The 19,371-nt window shown below is 45.5% G+C and overlaps 1 long non-coding RNA gene and 1 other non-coding gene across 2 annotated transcripts; both read left to right on the top strand.

Moving 5' to 3' along the window:
- The first annotated feature begins 1,535 nt into the window (after nucleotides 1-1,535).
- LOC110741684 lies at nucleotides 1,536-17,969 on the top strand. Its single transcript, XR_002518346.2, has 2 exons — nucleotides 1,536-1,959; nucleotides 14,595-17,969. It is a non-coding gene; the product is annotated as an uncharacterized LOC110741684 (long non-coding RNA).
- On the top strand, nucleotides 1,982-2,053 carry TRNAE-UUC. The gene has a single exon. It is a non-coding gene; the product is annotated as a tRNA-Glu (tRNA).
- Nucleotides 17,970-19,371: the final 1,402 nt, after the last annotated feature.

Genomic DNA, 19,371 nt, shown 5'->3' with positions numbered 1-19,371 from the left:
CGAGTTTTCATCCACTGGTAAAGAGAAAAAGGGAACAAATTTCAGTTTAGGGATCGTGAGAAACCAAAAGTAAATTCACATTTTGGTTACATCCTAAGGATGGTGCCCATCCAATGCATGGGTTACTGTGAGAAATTAGATCTTGAAAACCAGTAAAATGTCTTTTTTTAAAAAGAATTCTCATCAAAGGGAAATATAAAACTGAAAAGTATTTATGGAATCTGAGCCCCCAGATTGAGAACCACAGATGTCAGGTATTCTGTAGTTGAAGGCGTTTGTTTTGGAGAGTTTTCTTTGGTGTTCCAAAGCAGATATCCTCAAAAGGAAAGCAGCTGTCTGATTAAGAAATTCTGTACTCTGTTCAAAGATAGTACAGGAAGAACCAACTGAAATGTGGGTAAGACCTACCTCATAGGTACACTATGAGGATTAAACAAACACATTTGCATGTGTCTGATACAGAGTAGGTTTGCTGTCAATGCTTCCGTTTTTTTTTCAGAGCCACATTCCCCCTTTTTTTTTTAGACAGTCTTACTCTGTCACCCAGCCTGGGGTGCAGTGGCATGATCTCAGCTCACTACAACCTCCACCTCCCCGGTTCAAGCGATTCTCCCTGCCTCGGCCTTCCCAGTAGCTGAGATTACAGGCATACGCCACCAGGCCTGGCGAATTTTTGTATTTTTAAGAGAGATGGGTTTCACCATGTTGGCCAGGATGGTCTCGAACTCCTGACCTCAGATGTGAGTCACTCTCCTCAGCCTCCCAAGGTGTTGGAATTACAGGCGTGAGCCACGGCGCCGGCCCAAATTCACTTTTAATTATGTTGGGTTATGCTCATTCCCTGGTGGGGAGCTTCATCGTGGTAATGAGTGCAAGGCAGAACAATTTCTATTTCCAGTTTATTCCCGCCCCTCCTCTGTTGAGGATGAATGTCACAGATGAACCTTACCCTCGGAGGGAGGAGGAGGACCTTCTAAGTCCCTGCAGCAGTTGGGGGAGTGAGGAGTGATCTTAGCTTTGAAATGGGCTTCAAAGTATCCTCTGCTAGTTGAACTCTTTGAAACTTCCACAATTTGTCCCCAGACTTCCATTAACACAGTTTCTGCTAGTAAACACAACTTATCTGTAGCTTAAGCCACTGAGGACACCACAGCCACAGCTCCCCTCCGCCGGCTATCCCCAATGGCTGACTCTTTGCATTTCCCTAATTCAAACAGTAGACTGCTAAGGCATCAACCGCTCCCTTGAAATGCTTCAAATCGAAAAGGGCCTTGGCAACCAGTAGGAGTTTCCATCTATCATGAACGCCTGCAGTAAGAGACTTTCTCCACTTTTCTAAGCTACATTTACAGACCGCCACTGGCTGCTTTCGGTGACACAAATCCTGCCTTTAGCCGTTGGGTCGTCAGAACCTGGAACGTTCCAGGCTTCCGGGCAGTCCTCGTTCCTGTTTTTTCAGAGGAAAAAGATCCACTTTCAGGGACGGGGTGGTGCCTGTGGCCAGCCTGGACCAGCGCTGAGGGGAGGGACGGATTCAGGCAAGGCATTGCGCGTCTGTGGGACACACCCTGTCGGGGGACACCGGCCAGGGCAGCGTGGCCTCCACTGCGCGGTGTTATGACGCCCCGCCGTCCTCACTTCTTCACCAGCCTCTAACGTTCAAACCCCAGTTCTTTCGGACTTTGCAGGAGCTCTAGTGAGGAATTGTGAACAATGACTCATCCAATCTAGTGTCTACATTGGTGTCGACATGGTACCTAGCACCAGGAGACTGGATGAGATCACCAAAGACGCGAGTATAGATTGAAGAAAGATTCAGAGGCCCCTGTAAAGAGAGAATACGAACCTGAGCAGTTTAAACGCCTGCAGACTCCGCGCAGGCGCAGGAGGAGGTTTGACGCCTACGGACGAACGTGATGGAGCGGGCGGAAGCCGACCGAGAAGACTCAATTTGTCTAGGTTTGGCACAGTTTTCGTCGTCTCCCACATGGTCTAGCGGTTAGGATTCCTGGTTTTCACCCAGGCGGCCCGGGTTCGACTCCCGGTGTGGGAAGGCTAAGATTTTAGAATGCGTGTTTAGCCAATTTAGATTCTCACTAACACGGAGAAGGAAAGTTTTTAGCCAAAACTATAATTCCACTTCAAAGCACGCGGGACGCACCGGGGCTGAAAGGAACCAAGGACCTACCCCTGGTGCGGGTGTGAGGGTCAAGCTTCCTCAGACCCCAGTCACCTGCAGCAGTCGGCGGAAGGGACATAGCTGGCAACACCGTGAAGTCAGTTTTTGAAATGAGAGATTAGGGCTGAGGTGAAGGAAAGCGGGGGAACCAAGTGGTCGCATGCCGAAATACACCCGCTGTTTTTTCTCCAGTATTTTCTCCTTGTACTATGGAGATGAGCAAATGACCAAAAGAGTGCTCTTTTTTGATGCAATTTTAGAACATTATAGGGTTTTTTGTTGTTGTTGTTAGAGAGGAGGATGCCGGGAGAGGGAGGGAGGCATTACAGGGCTTTTAAGTTACCTAAAGTCATTCTAGGACAGCAAGATTTCTAGAAAATACGTATTATTAAAGACAGGGTAGTTCAATGAACAATCTATTGTGTTTGGGATGCAGAGAGCTAACTAAACCAGTTTGGAAGGTGGGGAAGGAAATTAGATTATAACAAATACTGAGGCTCCAGTCGATGGCAAAACACAAAACAAAACCAAACCAACACATTTTCCTCTTAATACATTTATTTGACACATTGTGTTTTAAAAAAACTTTAAGAATTTGTGATATGCTAGATTAGAATTAGAAGTGTTAGTATTGACGTGTGACAGTTTCCAATTGTCGTGCAAATAAATGCATCCCTTTGTTATTAGATGAGATGTTATTACCTAAAATGAAGACTATATTTAAAGACTAAAATAAAGACTAAAACCTTTTTTTTTTTAAGAAGGAGTTTTGCTCTGTTGCCCAGGCTGGAGTGCAGTGGCGCGATCCTGGCTCACTGCAAGCTCCGCCTCCCGGGTTCACGCCATTCTCCTGCCTCAGCCTCCAGAGTAGCGGGACTACAGGCGCCCACTACCAAGTCCGGCTAATTTTTTGAATTTTTTAGTAGAGACGGGGTTTCACCGTGTTAGCCAGGATGGTCTCGATCTGCTGACCTCGTGATCCTCCCGCCTGTCCTCCCAAAGTGCTGGGATTACCACTGCACCCGGCCCACTGTAATCTTATCTAATAATAAAATTATTTTTATTTTTATTATTTATTTATTTATTTATTTATTTTTTGAGACGAAGTCTGGCTCTGTCCCCCAGGCTGGAGTGCAATGGCACGATCTCAGCTCACTGCAATCCTCCGGGATTCAAGCGATTCTCCTGCCTCGGCCTCCGGAGTAGCTGGGGTTGCAGGGGCCCACCATCACGCCCAGCTAATTTTGTATTTTTAATAGAGATGGGGTTTCCCCATGTTGGTCAGGCTGGTTTAGAACTCCTGACCTCAGGTGATCCACCTGCCTCGGCTTCCCAAAGTGCTGGGATTGCAGGCGTGAGCCACCACACCTGGCCTATTTTTATTTTTTGATTATTATTTTAGATTATTTTACTCAGATGATATTACAGAGTGCTTAATCAGGGATTATTTAAGTTTTTCTTAGGGTTTAGGGAAACAAGAAGGGGTTAGGCAGGTCTCACAGCTCCTGAGTCTAAGGGGCAAGGCCAGGGAGGTAGCTGATGCCTGGGGCTGCCGGGCAGAAGCTGTGTGTTTGTTTGAAACTTGTTTTCAGGCCAGGCGCTGGGACTCATGGCTATAATCCCAACACTTTGTGAGGCCGAGGTGGGAGTATCCTTTAAGCAGGAATTGGAGACCAAGACCAGCCTGCACAACGTAAGGAGACACTGTCTCAAAAAAAAAAATAATAATAATTAGCCGGGCAGTGGTGCGTGCCTGTAGTACCAGTTGCTCAGGAGGCTGAGGTGAGAGGATCGCTTGAGCCCAGGAGTTTGAGGCTGCAGTGAGCTATGATTGCTGCTGCACTCCATTCTGGGCTAGCAAGATCCTGTCTCCAAAAAGCAAGACAAAACTGCTTTCAGATGGCAGGTGAATTCCATTTATATGAAGGCTGTCACATCTACTCATCCTGTTAATCATTCATTTTCATAAAATAGAGTTTTGACCTCATGGATCTGACAGAAGCTTTCTTGAGATGCCTGTAATATTTAGTGGACTCAGAGCATAGAAGATATTTCTGAAGACAGGTACTTAATGATATGAAAAGGTTTAACTTTGTGGGGAGATGGTTACTTAAGTTATATTTGGCATTTTTATGGCTTTGTATTTTTGTAAAACATTTTGCCATAACTTCCATTCATCATCCTCATAGTCAGTCTTTAGATTCATAGACTATTTAAGCTGGAAAAGCCCTTAGCAGTCGTTTAACTGAGACCCTCGTTTTACCAGTGAAACATCTATTCTGAGATTTTATTTCTTTGATTCCCTAGTATTGGACTTTAGATTGTATCCACAAAAGATTGAATTCCTGCATGGTGCTCTAGCCAGACACCACTCCCTCCAAATCCTGGCTTCAAGGAGGGGCGCTTAGGGGGATTGAGTGCAGAGAAGATTCATGTAATTTTTTTTTTTTTTTTGAGACAAACTCTCGCTCTGTCGCCCAGACTGGAGTGCAGTGGTGCGATTTCAGCTCACTGCAGTCTCTGCCTCCTGGGTTTGAGCGATTCTCAGGTCTCAGCCTCCTGAGTAGCTGGGATTTTAGGTGTGCACCACCGCGCCCAGCTAATTTTTATGTTTTTAATAGAGATGGGATTTCACCATGTTGGCCAGGCTGATCTTGAATTCCTGCCCTCAAGTGATCCGCCTGCCTCAGCCTCCCAAAGTGCTGGGGTTACAGGCGTGAGCCACCGTGCCTGGCCAAAAAAATATTCTTTTGTACTTTTGTCAGGATTCACAGTATAGCTACATAAACACAGTAGTAATTTTTCTACTTGAAGTTTTTTTTAAAAAAAAATTCATCATATATAGTCATTTCTAGAAAGTGATGAGCTTAACCTGTTTGGGGTATTTGAACTAACCATGTGTTCCTGTATGCTTTCATTTTTGCATACAGTCATTAACTCTGAGGGCTTCCGCATGAAAATTGCCTTGTGCCTCTCAACCAATGTGTTTATAGTCATGCAGATTCATATGTATGTTACCTCAGAGTATATCTGATGCTGCATGCAAAAATATCCTAAATAATTACAACATTAGCACTTCATATACTAATATGAAAGCAAATATGAATTTTAACTCACTCACACTGTAAAGCTGAATAACTTGGAAAAACACTGACTACTTGGAAAATCACTGGAACAAATAATCAAAAAATCAATTTGCAAACTTCTAGAAGACCACAGGGCACTGGGTAATCATCCCACATTACTTTGTGAAAAACAAAGCTTATCCGATGAATCTAATTTCCTTTTGTCACGGAGTGACAGCCACGGTAGATGGGGGAGCAGTCAACATAATCTATCCTGATTTAAGAAAGCTTGGGATTTTGCACCTTGTTGTGTACTCATTAAGAAAATGTAGGTAAGGCCGGCACGGTGGCTCATGTCTGTAATCCTAGCACTTCGGGAGGCTGAGGTGGGCAGACAGCTTGAGCTCAAGAGTTCCAGGCCAGCTTGGGCAACAAAGTGAGACACCCTCCCAACCCCTACACCGTGTCTTCTCCCCGTCCCTGCCGCCCGTCTCTGCAAAAACCACAAATCTCTTCCTCCCACCCCTTGTCTCTACAAAAAACACAAAATATAGCTGGGTGTGGTGGTGCACACCTGTAGTCCCAGCTACTCAGGAGGCTGAGATGGGAGAATGGCTTCAGCCTGGAAGGCAGAGGTTGTAGTGAGCCAAAATCGCACTGCTGCACTCCAGCCTGGGTGACACAGCCAGACTGTTTCAAAAAAAAAAAGAAAGAAAAAAGAAGAAAGGAAGGAAGGAAGGAAGGAAGGAAGGAAGGAAGGAAGGGAGGGAGGGAGGGAGGGAGGGAGGGAGGGAGGGAGGGAAGGAAGGAAAGAAAATGTAGGTAAGACTATTGCTGTTTGATAGGGATACACTCAGACTGAAGTTGGGGGCTCAGCTTTATGCAAATAGGCAACTTAAACACAGTATGTGCAAAAGTGACCTCTTTCTCCTTCCCAAGTCCTTTTCTACTTGAATTACTTATTTTTTAAAGTGTCATCCAGGTTCTTCTTGTTTGAGTTACTTAATCTCTCTGTTCCTCAGTTGCCTAGAATCTAACATGGGGATAAGAATGGGACCTACTTCATAGGGTTGTGAAGATTAAATGACATAATACGCATAAAAGGCTTAGCCCAGTTGAAGGCCATCACCATCATCATCATCATTGTCATCATCTGCATGTTTAGTCCCTCTTTCTCCTCCACTCTCACCACATCTAATTAAAGCTTATTTTATTTTACTATTTATTTATTTTATTATTTTATTAAATCTTATGTCTACCTCTTCAGTGGCACTCACATATATTCTTATCTACTTCCCTGGCCACTCTGCTGGTTTAAATCGTCTGGTTCTCTGGACTATTGCAATAGCCACCACACTGGTTTCCCTGACCCCATCTTGCCCATCTTCTCTATCTTGCATTCTCCTGTCCATTACAGTGCAGAGCTAAGCATGGTGCTTCCCTGCCCTAAACCTGAAGAGTTTGTCTTGCTGAGTGCTCCCAATCTTCCTTTGCAGCCTCATTCCTACCTCTTCCCTCCATGTATCCTAGATTCCTGTTAATTTCACACTGTTTCCTGTATCTGGCCTTTACTCAATTTTTCTTCTACTTGAGACGCTCTTATGCCCTTTCTCTAAATATCTACATCTTATCCATACTTTAAGGCTCAACTTGAACATCACATGGTTCCTATAGCTTCCCTTACCTCTCCTGAGGATGCTGGTTGCTTCTGATTCCCCTGGCATCTTGTGTACTTCTCTTCCTATACTTATTCCTTTCTGAAGTTACGTCCTAGCTTAGGCGTCATTTCCACCCTGACTGTGGGTGAGATGCTTTCTCTTCACGTTTCCCTCTCATTGCGTTTACCACACTTGTTGTGGCCCTGCTAGATTGTACTCTCCAAGGCCAGTGCCGTGCACACAGTAAACACTTAATAAGCATGGTTGAAGGATGTGTGAGCAGGACAAGGACTGTGTTGATTGGAGCACGTTAAGTTTCAAATTACAGAAAGCTATTGGAACTCCACTAGGAGAGGATCGTTGGCTAACGTAACCCAACTGTGGGAAGTAGAATGGGATGGCTGGCCTTGGGGACAATTAGAATCAGTGTTTCTTCTCTCTGTCTCTCTGTGTGTCAGATTTATTTTTAGCTATCATGGACCAACTTCTTCCACATGGCAAGAGATCTGGGCACCCTGGCTCAGTACTCATTCCTTCCTCCCAGCTTCCCCACCCAAGAAGGAAGGTCTTTCTTAGTTTCTGTTGGAAAGTGCTGGGGGAATGTGGCCTCGCCTAGGCCCTGGGCCCTGCCTGGGGTTGATGAATGTGGGGTATTATGATTGGCAGCTACCATTAGAACCACAAGGTAGAGAGGAAGGAGGAACTGGTATTAAAGTTAAGCCAAAAAAATTAAATAATGGTGGTTTAACATAAAGAGTGGTGATTTAACGTATTTACAAGGTTGCACAACCTTGTAAATATACTAAAAATCCCTGAATTGTAGAAGACTGAATTGTATGGAATCTGAATTATATCTCAATTAAGAAAAAACTAAGCCAGAGATGAAATCTTACTGGCAAAAATAAGCATTTCTATATTCTTTATATTTGGGCTATTCATGTATTCAGCAAACATTTACAGTGTGTCTAGTATGTGCTGGCAGTTATCTAGATTTATGTTGTGTGGGAAATAGCACACACACAAACACACAAAAAGGGTAAGAAGGTTGGATTTCATTCTAAATGTGATGGGAAAGCTCTGGAGGTTTAGGTGTGGAGAGAGGTCCACCCCCTGGATGAGACTCCCTGGACTCTAGGGCCTTCTGGCTGGTGCTTTGCTGTGGTCAGCACAAACCACACCTTGGAAGGAAGATGAGACTGTTTTAAGAGGTCTCTTGAGATGGATTCCAGAACCCTCATTTTCAGAATTTGGCAAACTTGTCCAAAAATAAAGTTTTCCTTGTGGACTAACCCAGATCACATTATGCTTTGTTTTAAGGCTATTTGCCTAGAGTTAGCAAAACTGCAAAATTTGAGGGCACAGTTTCAAGACTGCCCTCACTTCTAACACCAACTGCAAGTTTGGGGGGGTTCCTAATACCACCCTCAGGTTTCATGATGTTCTAGAGGGATTCCAATAACGCAGTGGAAGCTGCAATATTCACGGTTATGGTTTATTATAGGGAAAGGACAGAGTCTGGTAGGGTTCTAGCTGCAAAACTTCTGTTGCCCTCTTTCCCTGTGGAGTGTGTGGACCCTCCTGATATTGATGTGTGACAAGATGCATGCAGTACTGACAACCATGAAAGCTCACCTGAACTTTGTTATCCAGAGTTTTTATTGGGGCTTTATTACGTATGCATGATTGACCGACTGTCCGTGTGATTGAACTCAGCCTCCAACTTGACTAATACCATGTGACACAAAGCCCCCACTCTAAGGCACATGGATGGTCTTTCTAGCATGACCACCTCCCAACCTAAGACTACTGAGTATGGCCAGCCCCACCCCACAATCTGAAGTGATCAGCCCCTGCCCTAAACAAAGATACTCCTATGAAAAATGATATAGATTTCATCCCAGAAGCTGAAGGCAAAGTCCAGACCTCTCTTTGGGCAAAGCCAAATTCTCTTTCTTTTTTAATTTTTTTCTTTTTTTGAGATGGGATCTCGCTCTGTCACCCAGGCTGGAGTGCAGTGGCGTGATCTTGGCTTACTGCAACCTCTACCTCCTGGGTTCAAGCGATTCTCCTGCCTCAGCCTCCTGAGTAGCTAGGATTACGGGCATGCACCACCATACCTGGCTAATTTTTGTACTTTTAGTGGAGATGAGGCTTCACCATGTTGGCTAGGCTGGTCTTGAACTCCTGATCTCAGGTGATCTGCCCGTATCAGTCTCTCAAAGTGCTGGGACTATAGGTGTACACCACGACGCCTGGCCCAGCACTCATTATTTCTTCCAGTTTTCTTTTCAGTAGAGATGAAGGAGGAAGGATTGTCTATTGCCACAAACTGTTTGCAAAAAGATAGGTCAGTGTTCAGAGCAGCAGCTCAAGGGAAACCTGGAACATGCTGGCTCTGACCTGTCTCCATCTCTTCTTCAGGCTTTCCAAGGGGAAGTTCCCAAAAGAGGGGTGAGGAGGGGCTGGGAGGAGCAGCAAGTTTTATGGGAGGCCTGCCCTGTGTGCCCTGAATTTTAAAATGGAAACAGTAGATCCTTGGGGTGGATCTGATGCTGGGGATTTCTGCCTCATCAAAACTGCAGGTTAGTTGGGGAGATGACGCCCGCATTAGGATTTCCACTGGAAGCTTCAAAGCTTGCAGAATTGGAATGCTGCTGTGTGCAGCAAAGGGGAGCCTGTCAGGACTTTGCTTGGATGTTGCAGCACTTAACAGTGGACCTGGGGAGCTCACCTTGCTGTTGTCAGGGAAGCCCCCAGTGGGTTTTGGCTCTGTTGGCTGAACACCTGTAGCCCATGCAGTTGCATCACCTTCCATCTGACTCTCATTATGCATAAGCTTAGCAAGTCTAAGCATTGACCTCACCATTTATTTCTTGCCCCTGGGTGCTTCTCCATCCAGTGCTGTTTTCCACTGTAAGCGCTCATACAGGGGTATTGTGTTCAATATGTTCATTGAGTCTAAGGTAGGAACAGTAAACTTGACAGTTTTCAGACAGAAGTTGGAGTAATTTTCCATAACCTGTGCTCGTTAATGTCCTGATTGGGGTTAACTGATTCAGGGGAGGCGGAGAGAGAGCGAAACACTAAGAGAAGTGAAGGAGGAATAATCAGAATTTGGCAACAGCTTGGTGGTGGGGCGTGAAGGGATGATTTGTTGACAACCCCAAGATGATAAGCATCCCCAGAGAGACAGAGAAGTGGGGCAGAGAGAATGAGATTTGTCTCCTCTGACAAATTTGAGGCACTGCTGGGATATCTAAATGGAGCAACCTAAGAGGGCAGGAAACACAGGCTGGAACACCTTTGAAAGCAGACACCTCTGGGGGCAACTGTAATTTCCAGGCAAATAGGAGGCTTAGGGGTTTTCTAACTGAGCAGTGCCTGGCTGTTGCAATCACTGAGTGGTGGAGAAAGGAGGGAGACTGAGTGTGTGCACCAGCAGGTGAGAGAGGTTCTGTCGTGTATCTGGCCTGCAGTGACAGAGACAAACTTTGGCATAGAATCCTCTAGACCTGCAGTGGCAGACATCTTGAGAGTAGCAAATGTGCACCACATGGCTCAAAGGACCTGCCTGCCCATCGCAGTCAGCGTAGATTTGATATTTATTATGATCGTTTTCTGGCAGATGGAGTAAAGTGCCTTGAGGAAGATGTGACTTTTTCTAATGTGTGCGAAGTTACACTGTGAGCTAACAGGGGCTCTGGATTTTCCAATCCCTTCTGATCTTGCTACATTATGTGAGGAATCAAAGAACCTGACTCCCCAAAGACCCTGTAATAATTTTCTAAGTGGGGTGCTTTAATGTTGGCACTTAGCATCTTGCAGGCTCTGTGTGTGACTGTGGGATACACTGGGAAGGTGAATTGGTACACATTTCATGGAAAGTTGCTTAGCATGTGATACATAGTAAGAGCCATAGGTATGCCTTTCCTTTCACTTGGTAATTCTACTTCCAGAAATCTACGTCTTTGATACATTAAGTATCAAAGAAGAGCAAAGATACAGATTATGAACAATGATGTTTTTCCTTACAGCATCACTTGCAATGATGGCAGAGAAGGGACAAGATTCCAAGCCAGCTGTGCTGCACCACTTCCTCCCCTCCCCCAGGGCGAGGCGGGTGGTCCCTCTTCTCACCCTGAAACAAAACCTAGATGCCCTGGGCCTTGCACAGGAAATGCTATTTTGGTTATAGGTGACATTTTTTAGTAAACCAAGTGTCAACCATTCACAAAATGCTCTTCTCTAGCATTTGAAGACTTTTAAGCACACAATCTAGATCCTGCTCATCTTTTTCCTCTGAGTAACTTCCCTCTTGTCAGAGTGCTCCTTTCCTTATTCTCTTGCAAATGAAAATTGAAGATTTTTAAAAATTTGTTATTTATTTATTTATTTATTTATTTAAACTTAAATTCTTGTAAGGTGGAGTTTTGGTCTGCTATTTCTTAGCCGGGTGTGGAAGGCCCTGGGGAGATTTATCAGAATGAATTTCTATATCGAGAATTACAATAATTTGAGCTCTTATTTAAGGGTTAGCAGAAACAACTGGTACTTTCACAAGCTGGAAAGAGGCCAGTGTCAGATATGACAAATACAATAATAGAAAGGGAAAATAAAATTCACTTCCTATGAGGCTCAGCAATAATAAAAACAGAATGAAAAGCTTGGATATTTAGAAACAGGTTCTGTCTCTCACATATATATGTATGTGTGTGTATAGTGTGTGTGTGTATATATATATGGGTTTCTTCTCCAGAGTGGTTGTCTCTCACATATATATGTGTGTATTCATGTGTGTGTGTGTGTGTATATATATATATATATATATATAATCATTCTGCTTGTAAGCAAGTTAGACCCTAAGCGTTCATGAATGCCTAGTTTCCCGTTACTCTTGTCCTCATATTGTGTCCCCCATATAGAGCAAACAGACCTCCAAGAAAGGAAGATACGATGAGTAAGACCACAGCTCTAGGCCAGGTGTGGTGGCTCACACCTGTAATCCCAGGACATTGGGAGGCCTGAGGCAGGTGGATCACTTGAGGTCAGGAGTTCGAGACCAGCCTGGCCAACATGGTGAAACCCCGTCTCTACTAAAAATACGGAAATTAGCTGGGCATGGTGGCAGGCCCCTTAATCTCAGCTACTTGGGTGGCTGGGGCAGGAGAATCGCTTGAACCCGGGAGGCGGAGGTTGCAGTGAGCAGACACTACGCCACTACACTCCAGCCTGAGCGACAGAGCGAGACTCTGTCTCAAACAAACAAACAAAAACTACAGGTCTTGTCTCAAGTAAATTATTGTTAAATTTTAAGAGTTCTGCAACTTCTTGTGGGCCTATTACTATTTCAAAACAAAGTTTTAAAAAGTTTAGTGAGAAGAATAAACATAAGGAACCTATGGATTATGTGGGTTCAATACGCTGTCTATCACAACAGTCTGCCAGCGGACCCAAGTGCATGACACAAAGGTGAATGTCGGTCACTGCTGAGTGAGGGTGATAGGCTTGGGAGTCAGGGGTAGCGAGGAGTCAGAGGGCTTGGAAGAGAATACCTATGCTTCCACTGCTCCATCAGCACATAGACAAAGCAGCTGCTGTATTCTGTTGGTTCTTTAGTTTTAAGTAACCAGGTGTAGATGCGAGTCCCTGGCATCGCAGTTCTCTGTTCCTTTCCTCACCACCAATTGCTTCCTTGTTTCACCCAAAGTTGAGTTGGGTGAAACAAGTTCCATAACCCTTGGAGATGTTCTGAGGGATCAACCGTGCAGCCAATGCAAGATTCTTTTTGAAGTTCGTGTCGCAGATTCATTCTGCAGCTTCTGCTTGATCCATAAGCCCCTGGCAAGCAAAATGAACTCAATGAGCAGACACCAAGCAAAAAGCCTGATACCGGAGCATCGTTACTTCCCCCGTTCTAGCAGCCCTGACGCTCCTGCTAAACCCAACCTTCTCTGGCAAGTTTTCCAACTAGTCCAAATTATAAAAAAGCCAGCAGATCTGGGCAGAGAAACTTGGCTACTTTCACCAGCCTTTTTGAGCCCAAAAGCTGGTTCCTCGTTGTAAGTGGTTGCCCAGCACACGGCTCTGAAAGGAAACCTTCACAAATCCTTTTCACTTGGCCTTGTAACTTGAGCTCACGCTCCCTTTCTGGCAAGGACACTGTGGAAAATTCCCTGTGCATAGAGAGCTGGCTCCAATTCCCAGCAATTCTACGAAGTTCTCTGTAATGGTAAAAATTGGAGCAGCTTAAACACCTCCAAAGTCTGGAGATCTAAAAGAGTACCTCAGGCACTGATAACGAGAAACAGGGTCCTGCTTTTCAGCATGGAGCTTTTAGAAGTCGGAATATGTCTGCCATCAAAGGTTGTCACAGTGACGGATTCAGCCTGGAGAGTACTGCACATTAGCAGGCACCTAATATTTGGAATTTCTTGGCAGAGCTGTCCCAGCCCATGTTACCTTTCTTTAGGTTACCTTTCTTATTTTCTGTAATCATATGCAAACAGCTACAAGTTTGCAGAGAAATAAACTGGTGGGGAGGGGAGAGATTTAGTTAGCCCTGGGGAGCAGCGTCAGCCTTCATGCATGACTTGGGATGACTCTGCCAATGTGTGACCTTGGGGAAAGTTCTGTATTTTGTTCAAATCCCGGTGTCATCTATAGAAAGCAATAGAACACACAATGCCTGCCTGATGAGGTGAATGGGATGATGGCTAAATAAGCTAATGTGTGTGTGTGTGTGTGTGTGTGTGCATGCCGCCCAGTCGGCACACCTGTATTCCTACCCCTCCTCCCTCCTTCTCCTGCTGCTATTCCTCTTCTTTTCTCCAACCGTGATTTTCAAAGTGTTTTAACTGCTGAAACTTTTAAAACATTCATTCAAATATGCATGTAGAATCACACATAGAAAACAGATAAAAACTCAAGCTGCTGCACATGAAGCACTGATTCCATTCCTTACTCCTCCCCTTAGCGGTGGTTTCCACAATTCACGAGCCATAGGAATGGCTTTTCTTATTGCCTGGGAGTCCCTGCAGGGCACATGGGATTGGATCACAGGCCCCTGGCTGCTCCCCATCTTCCCTGGCCCCTGCCTCCCAGACCTGGGCACCTGAAACCTTACCGTGGAGGGCTCTGGTGTTTGGGGTTTGAATAAAAACCCTCTGGACTTGAGTTCTTTCCATTCCAAGTGTTTTCTCTGAGGAACTCATTTTCCAGAGGAATGGCTGGGCTGCCTGAGAGCTCTTCCCAAGCCTGAGACTTCTTCGTTCTTGTTTAGCAGTTTGAGGAGAGTTGTATCCGTTCTTGTTTTGCGTCCGTGTGTCAGGAAGCTGGCGGGCACTTGGTGTGCACAGCCCTTTACTCGGGCTTATGTGTCTACCAGGCTTTTATTGGCACATGGAAAAGAGTGATGAAATGAGGTATGCTGGTGCACGAAGGGGTCAAAGGGCAAGTCACAAAACACGTGAATGTGAACTTGAACTTGCTACCTGTGCCTCTCGGGGTCTGAAGGCCTGTCTCTGGAGCATGGGCTTGGCGTGAGGCTGTTCCTGCAGGGCCGGCCTCAGAAGGCAGCCACCCACAGCTAGAATTAGGCAGAGAAACCCCTAGAATTGTAAGGGCTCCAGCACTTCCCCACATAACTCATCCTTATCCAGCCTCCCTCTCATTCTGGCCTACTGTTTCTTGCAGGACCATCCAGAGCCTTGATAGAAGCGGCATACCCCTCACCCCCAGGGAGGAGGAGGCCAGGGCTGGGAAAAGGGCTTCTCTCCCTTTCTGTGGCTCTGATTATAGATGCTGGACTTGGAAGATGAGGACAGGCTGGAGTCCTGCCCTGAGCTGGGAGTCGGAATGTACAGTAGTGCTTTCAAGATCTTAGTCATCAGTAAACAGAGCTATTATGTGCTGGGTCTGGATGTGTTCTTTCTTCTGCTGTGTGGCCTGTGGTTGCCATGGATATGGCTTTGTCTTTGGAGGCCCATAACCAAGGAGGATTTAAGTAAATCCTGATGGGTCAATATTTCCATAAAACAAAACAAAACAAAACAAAAAAGAAGAAAAGGGGCCACTTTCTTAGATAACTCCAAGAAAATCCTTAAGCAGTTCCGAAATTGACAAAGCCCTCAGGCTTTAGTTACCAGAACCTAAAGGGACACATGTTTTTAAAAAGGACTCAGAATTTAAAAAGATGAGGTCTATCGATGGCTCTGATTGCAGCAAGTAAAAATGATGGCATTTCCCCATTGAGTGTTTTGGACCATATAAAGTTACATTTTTTTCCCAGCCAGTGCTTATTTTTCAGAATGCTTCTCGATTTGCCATTTGTAAGATGTGTCATATTCCAGCATATAAATGAACCTGTGTTTCAAGCAAACAGTTGTTGTTTCTGTCTGACACAGGGGATTCGGGGACATTTGGTAATGAGTATGGAAGATGGGTAGATTGAATTAAGGAGGCTAAAAAAAGTAAAGAAAGAAGAAAGACTCATTCCTGCATAGTAACCAAACAGCTCTGCGTCTTTGTTTGAAAACACAGGCATGCCCTCTGAGATTCCTCGTAAGCCACTCTAAAGAGAGGTGCTTGGTAAAGCAAAGGTCCGAGGCTGAGAGCTGGGGTACAGCCACCACTCTGCCATGTTTGGGCTTTTTGCTCAAGGACCATATGCGTTTTACTGGGATGCTCTTTGGTTATGCTTCTCTGTGTTTCCAGAAACCACGCTGCCCAGGCCAGGGAGAAAGTGGTTGGATTCTAGGATGAGAACCCCAGCTGAAGTGTGCTGGGTCCCTGGCTTGTTTGCGCACAGCTTGGAAGGAGCTGCTTCCATAGTATCTTTGCCAGCATCATGAAGTTCCCCCCTCCCCACCCCTTAACACCCTAGTATTTAATCATCCACCTTGCTTCCTTCCCCAGTCACTGTCGCTGGCTACAAGGCACCTCCAATTAAGGAGATGCATCTGAACTGCAATTATCCAGCAACCTCTTTAAGTGAAGCGGAGAAAAGTGATGTTAGTTTCCTTTCTGTATGCTTGAGTTTTCCCATGTTTGTACTTAAACACCGGCTTGATCCACAGCATCTGCTTTCCTGCCTGCCTCAGGACTTCTCCCCAGTCCCCTCCTATGATGTCACCTGGCAACTGCTGGAGCTTCCCAAGTGGAGGATTACGACATTCTTGCTCTGACTCCAAGAGCTTCAATGCAAAGACCTCTGTGGTTGTTGGGAACAGAGAGGGCAGGAATGCGGCTGGCCAGTTGCCACGAGGGTCAGTGGTGGCCAGCCTGGATGAAGAAAGGAAGCTTGTGCTTGAGCTGCCTCTGGTACGTCCTGAGAGAAAGGACCTGCCTCCCAGACCAAGTGTAAATCAGCTCTCAAGCTTGCCCCAGCTGCTGCAAACTGCCTGGGAGGCTGAGGTCGTGCTCTGTAGCGAACAGAGACATGGCAGCCAGCAAGGCCAGGCTGAGCAAGGCTCCTTGGTTTGACTGGGCCTGATTCAGGGAAAGTCTGGAAGTGCTAAGAAAACTTTGAGTGTGAGGACGAACATCCTGGTCAATAGTTGCTGAGGCTCTGAACCACCCTATCAGACCCTGAAAAGGAATTCTGACCCCCTGGCTTCTGTAGAGTTCCTCCCGGGCCACAGCAAACGGGACAGATTTCGTGGACAAGCCAAGGGTTTGATAGATCTTTACTTGACCCCAGTCTGAGAGAGACAACTCTGATCTAGATGGAAAGGAATTTTCTGATTTTCCACGTTGGTAAAATGGAATAGGGGGGTGCCTGGGATTTGGATTGGAGGATGACTCTGAAAGGCCCCGGGAAGGTTGCGAAGCTTGCAATGACATCTCATCTGGAACATTACAAGGAAGAAAATAAGAGAGGCCGTTAAAGGAACCAGCATGGCGCTGAGGGAAAGCCATTCTAGCTTGGATTTTAAATGAACACAAACAAAAGATGGAAGGAGGGGCATGTAATGAAGGGTGTCACAAAAGAATAGCAGGAATCTGTATCTGAGTGTCAGGAAAAGCTGAAGTCCAGAATATGCTATGACTTGTGGAACAGCAGCTGACATGAGAATAATGCTCCATAGTCTGCAAAGCATTTTTATGTAAATGATCACATTGATCCTCACAATAACCCTGTGAGTGGGGATGGGAGTTATCCTCGGAGTGTGGAGGGGCTTCTCAGAGGCAAAGCTGGGATGAGAGCCCAGATCATCTCAGGCCAAATGCTGGCCTTTTCCCACCATTCCACATCCTTTTCTGTTACATCGCCCATATTCTGATGATGTTTGGAGTAAGAAAAATGGGATGGGGTCATGCTTTGGGAGATAGGATAATGGAGGCAGATGCTAGCAAGCAAAACTAGTTGCTCTTATTTTTTTTCCTCCAGTATACATCACAAAGCAAAACGATCTGTAAAGGACAGAACAAATGTCTCAAGATGGGTGAGAACTTTAAGAACTCACTCAAGGTGAGAACTCACCTAGCTCTCTAGGCCCAGGGCTGGACATTGAAGATGGTTGTTTGCAAAGGGACCTGATTTTCTCCTCCCTGATGCTTCTCACCCCAGACATTACTTGCTCAGTATCTGTGTCCACAAGACTTGAGGGACCGTGGCCAGTTCATGTGCTTTCCCCATCGACAGCACAGACGCTGAATAACTGACCACAGACAGGCCTGCAGTGACTTCTGTGAATTTACGGAGAATGACAGGTATGCCGCAGAGAGAGGAAGAAGTTATCAGTATTTATAGGAAAAGAGAAAAAGTAGATTCAAGAATCTACATACCAATTAGCTGACATTAGTCTCTGACATACTTACGCTCATTTCAAAGGTAAACCTGAAGTCTGAAGACAGAGTCATATAAGCCCATCTCATCCATCCCAGAGACTCAGCTGGAACCCTTGTCTTGGGTGGCTCAGAGATGAGATGGGACCATCTGAGCTGTCATGTCCTAAATGCAGAGAGAAGGGGTTTCAAGGCAAGATTCTTTTTTGTCGCTCTCAGCCTTGCTTTTAGGATTAGTTGTTCCATTAAACATTCAGCCTTAATAAAAAGGAGGTCTTACAATCTGAGTGTGCTGAGAGGTATGTATCTTAGAGGAGTTGGAAGAGGAGGATACACTCAATGTGGAAGCTTAGTGATGCTGTCAATTACCAATACTTATTGTCACTGTCAGAATGACCAAGCGTACAAGTGTAAACACTGCAGGCAGAGTGTTCTTTAAAGGACATTGAGTAGATGGGGGCTGGGCCCAGGAACCAAGACTCACAGAGGTTTCTTCAGCTCCTCTCTTCTTGTTGGGAAGAACAATATTTAAAGATAGGCATCTCACTGCTTCTTTCCCTGACCTTTCCAATGTGTGAAAAGCGGGGCTGGAAGGAGTATGAGCTGACCCCGTCTCATGCCCTTCACCCCTTATTCACTGCACTGTAGCCATAAGGGTCTTCCCCTCAATATACCCAGTGTATTTCCACCTGGGTGGGCATCTGCTGCTCCCTTTCCTGGACCAACAACTTCCTGTCATTGGAACCTCAAGTCAATCAGTGTCTCCTGGGAGAGACCTGCTCTGATCCATACCCATTGTGTTTTCTTCATAGCATGCTGAATTTCTTCCTAGCAATCTGAAATTGCTTCATTTTTCTTCTTCCCATTCTCCTTCCCCTTCTCCTCTCTTTTCTTCCTCTGCTCCTCCTCTTCTTCTTCCTTGCCTGTTTCTCTCCAGCTAAAATGGGAGCTCTGTGTCCTTGACTGTCTGTTCACCAGTGTATCCCCAGTGCCTAGGATGGTACCTGAACAAGTGCTTGACAAACAATTTTTGCAGGAACGAGTTGACTTACCCCACCTTCTTTCTTGGCTGCTTTCATTTAGGCTACTTAGAGACATGATGATCATCTCTATTCAACAAATGTCGAATGGGCATGGGTAAACAGAGATCACTTGAGAGCAGTTTGATATTTTTGATGTCTGAGGAGGTCTCTAATAACCTGAAAACAATCCACGGCGACAAGCTCAGATCACATGTTCTGGAGGTATCTCTAAGGCGAAAGAAACTATGCTTCTATTTTGGTACAGTAAATGAAACCTCAGGGAAAGCTGAGAAAAAGGAATGGGGCAAGTTCCACCTGGGAATGTAAAAAACATTGCTAGTAGGAGATAAGCCTGCTTAGGGTCTCTCAAAGTATCCATTATTCAGATGTGTTGTGCAGTCTGATCAGTGTCCCCAGGCAAGATCAAGACAGGAGCTGAGAGAAGGCTAAGGACAGGTCAACGAAGAGAAGAAGGTTGGGTGGCCGAAGAAGCTGAGGAAACGCATCCCAGGAGATGCTGACTCAACACCTAGAATTTCTGCTGATTTCATTGAGCAACAGGGGCACACCCTATCTTGACCTCAGTTTGGCAAAATGGAGGTGGTACTGCTGACTTTTCTTAATGGGGAAGGTAGAAAAGTGTGGGGCCTACAAGGGCACCT

The sequence above is a fragment of the Papio anubis genome, chromosome 15 (genome assembly GCF_008728515.1).
Source record: "Papio anubis isolate 15944 chromosome 15, Panubis1.0, whole genome shotgun sequence".
Lineage (NCBI taxonomy): Eukaryota > Metazoa > Chordata > Mammalia > Primates > Cercopithecidae > Papio > Papio anubis.
Note: the sequence above shows the minus strand (reverse complement) of the source record. Positions and strands in the feature narration are given on the sequence as shown.